The sequence below is a fragment of the Gossypium hirsutum genome, chromosome D13, assembly GCF_007990345.1.
Source record: "Gossypium hirsutum isolate 1008001.06 chromosome D13, Gossypium_hirsutum_v2.1, whole genome shotgun sequence".
NCBI lineage: Eukaryota > Viridiplantae > Streptophyta > Magnoliopsida > Malvales > Malvaceae > Gossypium > Gossypium hirsutum.
In genome coordinates, this window is record NC_053449.1 from 47,477,792 (window position 1) to 47,486,035 (window position 8,244).

Consider the following 8,244-nt stretch of genomic DNA (forward strand, 5'->3'; position numbering starts at 1 on the left):
AACCACCAACTTTGAATCTCATATAAAGAATTAGCATCATCTGTGGGGATTGAGACTAAAAAACCCACATCTCTACTCAATGAAAAATATTCCCCTTCTAAAAAAAAGAAATCAAAGAAATGCCTAATAGTTTTATCTTACCCTGCCCCCTAATACGAAAGTGTTATGCCAACACCTTTGTCGTTGGCCTCAACAATAGCCATGTATACTATTTGTATTTCTTCTATCCTATATACCAAGACCATACTCCAACATGAACCCAAGCTTAGGTTTTTTTATCAAAGGCAACCATGGGAAAATCTTCTCACCACGCGGTATTAGGAACTCCGGCTCAAAGTGAGCTACTTCAATCACAACAACATGATCAAACATGTTGGGAAAACTAAGTATGTATGAGAATAATTATTTTCCATTTTGTGTAATAGAAATGGGAAATAGTAGGTAAAAATTAAAGACAACAAGAACACACAAAATTTTGTTAACGCAAAAAACCCAAATGGGAAAAATTGCGAGACTCTAGTCTAGTGCAAACTTGCCTTCTGCTATTATATGAGTAGGATTACATTCAATATCTCATCCTATTAGGATTATTTACAACTCTCACACAATGGTGGCTCTCTCTCTTTCTCTTTTTCTCTCTTAGTGAAACTCACCAATGATTGTGCTTGATGTTTCTCCCAACCTAAGCCTTCCTAAAGGCTCACATTTATAGTAGAGCAATGGGGTTCCCAAAAATGTCATTCATAGCTTCTAGAAAAATCTACCATAAATGGATAAACTTTGGAAATGCAAATTTGAGTTAATAACATACATGAATGTGGATGTTTCATCCCTTAAACATATGATACACCTCCCTTGCAATAAGGTTCATCTCCCTAATTCCCAATTAAGGAGGAGTGCACCCAACAAATCTCCCCTTTCCTGACTTAATTAAGGGGAACAAACAAACTGGATCCTTGACAACATTCTTTGAACTTTTTGGTCAGAATCACCTTTGTCATCATATTAGACCAGTTATGATTAATGTGAACTTTATTTAGTTCAAGCAATTTTTCTTCTAATACATCTTGTATCCAATGATAACGAACATCAATGTGTTCTGTCTGAGAGTGATAGGATGGAGTTTTAGCTAAATCAATAGCACTTTGATTATCACATTTGAGGACATGCTTATCCTGATTGTGACCCCCTTTAGTAGAAAATTTTTCATCTATAACATTTCTTTGCACGCTTCAGTTGTTGCAATGTATTTTGCTTTACTGGTTGATAATGCCACACATTTGTGGAGCTTTGACTGCCAAGAGACAACTCTCATTGAAAAAAATAATCGCATACTCCGCATTTGAGTACCTACTCAGTTTTGGCTTCCCTTTTTCAGAGCACAAACATCTCTTTGATGTGGCACGTAGATATTAAAAAATCCATTTCACTATCACAACCTCGTTTGGTGAACTGGTTCGATTCAGGAAACTATGTTGGTGAAGACTGCCTAAGTTGCAAGACTTAGACTGGATAAGGTTGGTAACTCCGCCAATACTACAGTGTTCCACTTAGTAGAGTGGCGAGTTCTTGATTGTGGAGAGAACCTTACTAGGCAGACTTTCCCACTAATAAGTCTGCCGCCCATGTTTTTGTGTCGTTGGTAATGTAAGCTTAGTAGTTAGTAGAAAACGTTTTATTCATCTAACGTCCTACTGGAGGTAACGTGCCAGAAATTAAGACACTTGGAGAGCCTCGTAGGATGTGATTAATTAGTGGAAGTGTGTAAGAACAAGTAATGATTATAGCAATCTCGAGTGGGATTTGGATGTGAGTTATCTATAAATAGGATAGCCTGATAGTGTAAAGAAGATTTATGTTTCATCTTCTCTGCTAGACTTTTTTATCATCGAAGAAAAACCAAGAGAGTTCTTCGTTGTTAACGAAGGTGTTGTCTGTTAAGCTTAGGAGAGATTTTTTGCTAGTTTCCTACTAGTAAACTGTTAAACCTTTCTTTAAGCTTTACCAAATAGAAAGAAACTACTGTAAGAAAGGTTCTGTAGGATTTTCATTGGATACTGGATTGGAAGGAAACTTCCATCCAAAAACTGTTTGCATGTCTTCATATTCATGACACTTCATAAAGTTTTAGTTATTTTTGATGTTTAAAGAGGCCGTTTTATTATTTTATCCAAAGAAACAGGAGAAGGTCCTAGTACCAAGGGGAAAGAACTGATAGAGTAGACAAAGCTCTAAGTAAAATATTCTGGTGAGTTTCTTTACACATTTAGTCTGAAATCTGTGTTATTTTGTTTAACCCTTAACATTGCATATCCATGTAAACCACTCTGCCTCTTGACTCTGGTGTTCGTGTCGACATAAATGTGTTTTATGAGTTAGTGTATGCAAGGGTGTAAACAGTGGAACAAACCCAAAAATCTAATATATTCATGGTAAAAATACTCCTTCCTTAGTGGACAAGCTCCGTATCCAAACTGGTGTAATGAGGTAATAAATAGATGTTTTTTATGGTGATGAAAAGAAGACACATGATAATATGTTTTGCCTTCGGTATGACACTTTGGTGCAAACCGTGATTGGTGAAAACTTGACCTTGTGGGGGAACAAATATGTGTTAAAAAATAAGGGGGAATGTTAGGGGCATATAGAGGTGATGATTGGTAAATAGCTTTGATGAGTGGAATGAAGATACAGGAAAAAATGGTTCTTCGAAACTAAGATCAGAAGCTAGCACAATAAAGGGAGTATGCAGGAAAAGGGTGCATGTGTGAAAATAGTAGTGCACAATAAAGAGAGTATGCAGGAAAAGGGTACATGTGTGAAAATAGTAGTGCACGTTGTATGAAAAGAAAATAGTAAGCCTGACAATTATTAAAGGGTAGTCCACGCAAGTGGTGTACACGCGGAGCAATTATGCTTGTGTCTGGCTTATACGAGTTTACAAACCTGTTAGTGTCCGCTAGTAGGCTGAGTCTGATCATTGTAGTATCCGCCAGCCGATACTATGGACCAGGGAGTGTTGTACCCGCCAAATGTAGTGTACTAGTCCGTCAGTTTGAGTCTAATCTTTTAATGCCTGATGGTATTTTTTGTGGGAATAATTCCCTAGGAACTTACTAAGTTCTCACGAACTTACCCCGTTGTTTCTTCTTATTTAAGAGTTGAGCTAGTCGAGAATCAGCCAGATTGGCGACCATTTGTGAGCTTTCTTTATTTTCATGGGTAACATGTATTTGCTGGGGTACTAGGTTGATTGTTAGATGCCACCATTTATAAGTCATCAGACTATATTTTGAAAACGATATTATGTGCTTGAAATGGTTACTGATGGCCTTGCTGGCTTTTATTTTTATTAAATGTGGGTTGTGGTGATATTGGACTAAATTAAACTGAGTTTTAAACTATAGCTCAAAAAGTAATTTGAAATAATATTTTGCATGAACTTATAGATATTTTCTAAGCTGCCGTAAAAAAGGCTATTTACTTGTACCTTTAATATTTAAAGTGGCGTGGTGCCATTTTAAACATTTGATTTCAAGTATATATATACATTTTCAAATAAATGGTACACCAGTTTGGCAAACAGGTACTCGCCAAATTGCAAAGTAATTTAAAAGGAAAGGTATAGTGTTTTCAACAGTTTGACTCGTGGAGCTCCATACCTAGATCCGACGATCGGGTCGGGCATTGGGTGCTACAGTTTTGTTGGCATTAGAGCTTCAAATTAGTCAATTCTCGAAAACCATTGTCAGTTAGAAACCCCACAATACATGTTACATAAATTTTGTTAGATTCCTCATAGTATTGCTAACTAAATTTGTGTTTTGTAGCGAATAAAGCAGTAAAGAAGAATGTTGATAAATTCAAGGAATGCTGAAGGGGTGGAAATAGAAAGCAATGCCCCTCCACTAGTTAGCAGCTCTGCGCCTTTTGCGAGCTGGGGAGTTTTAAGGACTTAGCCTTGATATGTGATGGGACAATGGTTTGATTGATACATGAGACCTGCACCAACCTTTTCCCATAGATTTTGCGACGAGTTAGTGAGACCAGAGAAGTGAGGATAACAAAATTTGCACCACTAGTAAACCTTGCACCTTCAGTCCCAGCTATAGCAATGCCTAGAGGGGACCCGATGAAAGTCATCCATAAGAGAGATGCCAAAGAGGTTAGATGAGGCAAAGAAGATGATCCAGTTATGGAAGAAAACTGACTTTCCCAAGTTTGTGGGGGTAATAGAGGACTTGTAGTGCTCCCCAGTCAAAAGTCTAAGATTTTTTATCTCTATATTTAAAGATGAGCTGTATCGGTGGTGGACCACAATATCTAGCATAGTCTCAAGAGAGCCAGTGAGCTGGGACTTCTTCCTAAAAAAATTCAAAGAAAAGTTCATCAGTAGACTCTTTGTCAAGTAAATGAAGAAAGAATTTTTAGAACTCAAGAAAGGAAGGTTGATAGTATTTGAATACGAGAAGGAGTTTATCAGGTTAAGTAAATACGCCAAGGACCTGGTTCTAGACGATGAGGGTTTGTGTATTAGGTTTGGAGGAGGTTTAAATAAGGAACTAAGGTTATTTTTGTGTGCCCTTGAGATCAATCTATTTAGGTAGTTAGGGAGTCCTAACCTGGAGTGAAGGCTGGGACGACGATAAAATCAGGGTCAATCCAAAAAGCCTCAAGAAGAAATACAATTAGTCTTAGCCTGAAATTTTTAGCAAGAGTATATGTCATGCAGGTAAAAGAGGATGCCGAAGCCCAGACGTTATTATAGGTAAATTCTCTTTATTTGACACCAGCATATATGCATTAATAGACCGTGGGTCTACCCATTCTTACATTTGTGATAAGTTTGTGGCTGGGAGGAGTCTTAGAGTTGTCCCTACAAAGGTTAGCATGATAGTCACTAATCCTTTAAGCAAAAATATTGTAGTAAATAGAGTGGTAAAAGACTATTTGTTGAGTTTTGACAGACATGTATTCTTGGTGGACTTAATGCTTTTGAATTTTCATGAGTTTGACGTTATATTGGGACTGGATTAATTGACGAGACATAATGCAATGGTTGAGTGTAAGACTAAAGGCGTATGGTTAGTATCTGTAGATGGAAATAAGGTGTTTGTCTCGAGAGTAAACTGGGATATTAGAAATAGTTTAGTCTTAACAATTTTAGCTCAAAAAATGATTGTGAAGGGATGAGGTGCTTAGTTAGCATATATTCTGGACTCTAAGATGGTGAAGGAAGACTTTAGATAGGTACTAGTTGTGAATAAATTTTCAGATTTCTTTCCAGAAGAGTTGTTGGGGATTCAACCAAATAGAGATGTGGAATTCTCTATTCATGTGACACCGGAAACTACTCTTATATCAAGTGCACCGTATAGAATGACCTAGTAAAGCTGAAGGAGTTGAAAGCTTAGTTGCAACAACTGTTGGATAAGGGGTTCATCAGACCAAGTGTTTCACCTTGGGGTATGCCAATATTGTTTGTGAAGAAGAAGGATGAGACCCTCCGATTGTGTATTGGTTATAGGCAGCTGAATTAGGTGACCATTAAGAATAAGTATCCACTGCCCAAGATTGAGGACTTGCTCGGTCAACTAAGCAGAGTTAAGGATTTCCAAAGATTGATCTACAGTCAGGGTATTACCAGATTAAGATTAAAGGGGATGATATTCCAAAGACTTCATTTCGTATGTGCTATGGTCACTATGAATTTCTAGTGATGCCTTTTGGCTTGACTAATGTTTCGACGGTATTCATGGATCTAATGAATAGAGTATTCTAGCCCTACCTCGATCGTTGAGTGATTTTCTTCATTGATAAAATTTTGGTATACTCGATGAGTGAGGCGAAGCGCGAGGAACACTTGCAGGTAGTTTTAAATGGTCTCTGAGAGAATAAACTATACACCAAATTCAGCAAGTGTGAGTTCTGGCTAAAGGAAGTTCTTTTCTTAGCTCATGTAATCTCTGCGGATGGAATTAAAGTAGATCCTGAGAAAGTCCGGGTTGTACTTGAATGAAATCCACCGAAGAGCATTACAGAGGTACGCAATTTCCTTGGTCTGGTGGGGTATTATAGAAAGTTTGTGAAAGGGTTCTCCATGATTGCAATGCCATTGACGCGATTTTTCAAGAAGGATAAAAAGTTCCACTGGTCTGAAGAATGTCAACACAATTTTGATGAGCAAAAGAAAACATTGACTGAAGCCCTAGTGTTGAGTCAGCCAGAATTAGGGGTAGAATATATCATGTTCACAGGTGCATATTTGAATGGGTTAGTGTGTGTGCTCATGTAGAAGGGAAAAGTGATCGCTTCTACGTCATACCAGATCAAATCTCATGAGAAGAACTACCTAACTCATGATTTTGAATTGGAAACTTCATTCCTTCCTCCTAGCCTTTTTATTCATTAAACTATCTGAAACAGTGTTCGTGGTGAGCTTTGCTTCCGGAGCTAAGTTGCTTAAAGTAACAACGAGAGTGTCCCAACTCTTTCGTAAAGAGATTAGTAATAATGGGACCTAAAACTCATCATCAATCTTCATATTTATCATGATTAGTTGATTCACAAGCCCTTTAAAAGTGTTTAGATGTTCAATCATGCTTTCATCATTTTTATATTCAAGCTTAACCAAACGTCTCACTAGATGGGCCTTATTCCAAAGAGTCTTCTTCTGGATCATGGACTTAGAGGCGGATTTAAGAGGGCTGGCAGGGGCCCTGGCGCCGTTTAAAATTGAAATTTTTTTATTTTGGCCCTTTAAATTTTTAAAAAAATTGAATTAGTAAAGGTAAAATTTCACTTTGTCCCCTCTAAAAATGATAAAAAATTGATTTATTTAAAAATTATAAAGATATAGACAATTTAATTTCGACCCTTAAATTTTTTTCCGGCTTCGCCCCTGCATGGACTCTATTTTTTTCCATAATTCGTAGGCATTGATGTATGTGGACAAATGCTCGAAGAAACTTCGACCAACATACTTGTGAATCATGGCCACTGCCTTTCAGTTTAAGAGCTCCCATTCCTTCTCATTCTTCTCTTTGGTCGTTGTCCCAATTGTAATTAGAACATACAAATCTTTACAATAAATATGATCTTCTATCATTGGCTTCCAATACGAGAAATTATCTACCGTGACTTTGAACATGTTACCATCATAAGTAACGCTTCATTCCATTTGAATGGCACAAAATAAATTATGGCTATTACAACCTAGCTCAGATACCACTATTGGGAAAATTAAGTATGTAAGAGAATACTTCTTTCCCTCTTTGTGCAATTGAAATAGGAAATAATAGTTAAATATTAAAGACAACAAGAACACACAATATTTTGTTAACGCGGAAAACCCAAATAGGAAAAACCACGGGACTTTATTCCATTACAAACTTGTCTTCTACTTTTATATGAGTAGGGTTACATTCAATATCTCATCCAGTTAGGATGATTTACAATTCTCACACAATGGTGGCTCTCTCTCTCTCTCTCTCTTTTTGTCTCTTGGTGAAACTCACTTGTGATTGTGTTTGATGCTTCTCCCAACCTAAGCCTTCCCAAAGCCTCATATTTATAGTAGAGTAATAGGGTTCCTAAAAACATCATTCATAACTTCTAGAAAAACCACCATAAATGGATGAACTTTGGAAATGTAAATTTGAGTTAATAACATACATGAATGTGGATGATTCATCCCCCAAACATGTGATCCATGATAAATCTTAAAAAGAGTTTTCAAGCCTTTAGACTTGGTTAATTGTTCGTACTTAAGTAAATTTAGTTGCATTTTAGGAAATTATTTTATCATTTTTATAACATTGCATCATGAAGCTTAGATTGTGCTTTCAATGTCACTATATGTTACTTTTACTTGTGGGAGGAAAGGAATTGCATTTTGTTTATAGCAGGTGCAGAAAGGAGGAAAAGAAGTGAAGGAGTGAAGTTTTGTCATGACAAAAGGTTGGATAGATTGCCAGCACAAATGCCATGGCAATTCCAGAAAGATGCTGACTCAGTTGTCAATCCGTACCACTTTTAGCCATCTGTACTTGTACTAGAAATATCCACCTAAAAAAGAGGGAGAAAAGAGTGTGTGCTGAGAGAGGGACCTACCCTATAAAAAGAAGAAAAAGAAAAAGAGGAAGAGACTATTTTTCCTCTCACATAATTTCTCGTGGGAGATCCAAATACGCAAGGAAAGAGGGTAGTAGCTAAGGAATAAAGCAGCAACACAAGGAAGAAGGA